This window comes from Etheostoma spectabile, chromosome 11 (genome assembly GCF_008692095.1).
Source record: "Etheostoma spectabile isolate EspeVRDwgs_2016 chromosome 11, UIUC_Espe_1.0, whole genome shotgun sequence".
Lineage (NCBI taxonomy): Eukaryota > Metazoa > Chordata > Actinopteri > Perciformes > Percidae > Etheostoma > Etheostoma spectabile.
In genome coordinates this window covers 18,551,951-18,553,052 of record NC_045743.1, presented here as the reverse complement: position 1 = coordinate 18,553,052, position 1,102 = coordinate 18,551,951, and the positions used below count along the sequence as shown (strand labels likewise).

At 41.1% G+C, this 1,102-nt stretch overlaps 1 protein-coding gene across 10 annotated transcripts in view; it reads right to left on the bottom strand.

The window, feature by feature from the left end:
• The window catches only part of tns1b (tensin 1b), a 231,673-nt gene that overhangs the window by 19,358 nt on the left and 211,213 nt on the right, over positions 1-1,102 (bottom strand). The window lies entirely within an intron of this gene.

The following is a 1,102-nucleotide window of genomic DNA, read 5'->3' as shown; positions in this document are numbered from 1 at the left end:
GAGAGAGAGAGAGAGAGAGAAAGCTCCCAGCATAAAATAAACAGGATTTGGATTGAGAGTTTTATGCTTAATAGGCGATGCCATTGACTGGCGGGTGGAGGCAACAAAGCATGAAATGCTGGCCAAAGCTGCACGGCCAGCGTGAAAGCCGATCACTGGCTGCCCTGTGCTTTGGAACAAGATGAAGGTTAATGGGAGAATGAGGAAAGTACAAAAGGTTTAAGGAACAAGTGGGAAAATTGGGGATAATAAATCCTGTGGTGTTGTTTGTGCTGAGGCAGATTACCCTGTGGGGTTTCTAACTGTTACTTTCTAAATAAATTCACTGAATCACTGAAACAGGCGGATGAATAATATGTTTGATGAATCTGGCGTTTCTTTCGTAGAGATCCTCTTTCACACCTAGGTGAGCAAATGTCTTAGCCAAGGGGGGATGATCTCACAGAGAGACTGAAAACAAACCAGCTGATCGTGACTTTAAAATGGGACCGAGTGTGTGGCCGGGGTTAGCTCAGTTCAGACTCCGACCCGAGGACCTTTGCTGTAAGTCGTCCCCCATCTCTCTCCCCTTTCATGTCCTCGTCTGTCCTGTGGAAATAAAGCCCCAAAAAACTAATCCCAAAAAAATAAATGTGACTGACTGTGTCAGTTTGACTGATTTGACTTTTCCACATATGGGAGACAGACACACAACCCTACGAGCCTGACTGTTATGGAAACGTGAAAATATTAATACCCTATCACGTCGCTTCACTTAACATATTAAGCCAAATATCTGAGGAAGAAATCTAGTGATAGCAGCTGTGAAAATCCAAACAGTTAATTAGTTAGAAAAACAGTTAAATAGTTATCTGCCATAGGCAACAAAGAATGAAATCTGAAGCGTTACAAAGGAGTTTCTCCACGTTTCCTTACCTCAAAGTTACCTTCCATGTTTTTTGCATTACCATTATCAGGGTAAGGTTAATAAATCAATGTACTTAGTATATATATGTGCATGTAATATCTTTACATATTAGAAAGAAAATTGTTGGGATGCTTGATTTATCTCCAGCTTAAATAGCTTGGTGTTGGCAGTTGGTTCAAAAATCTTGAAACTGGC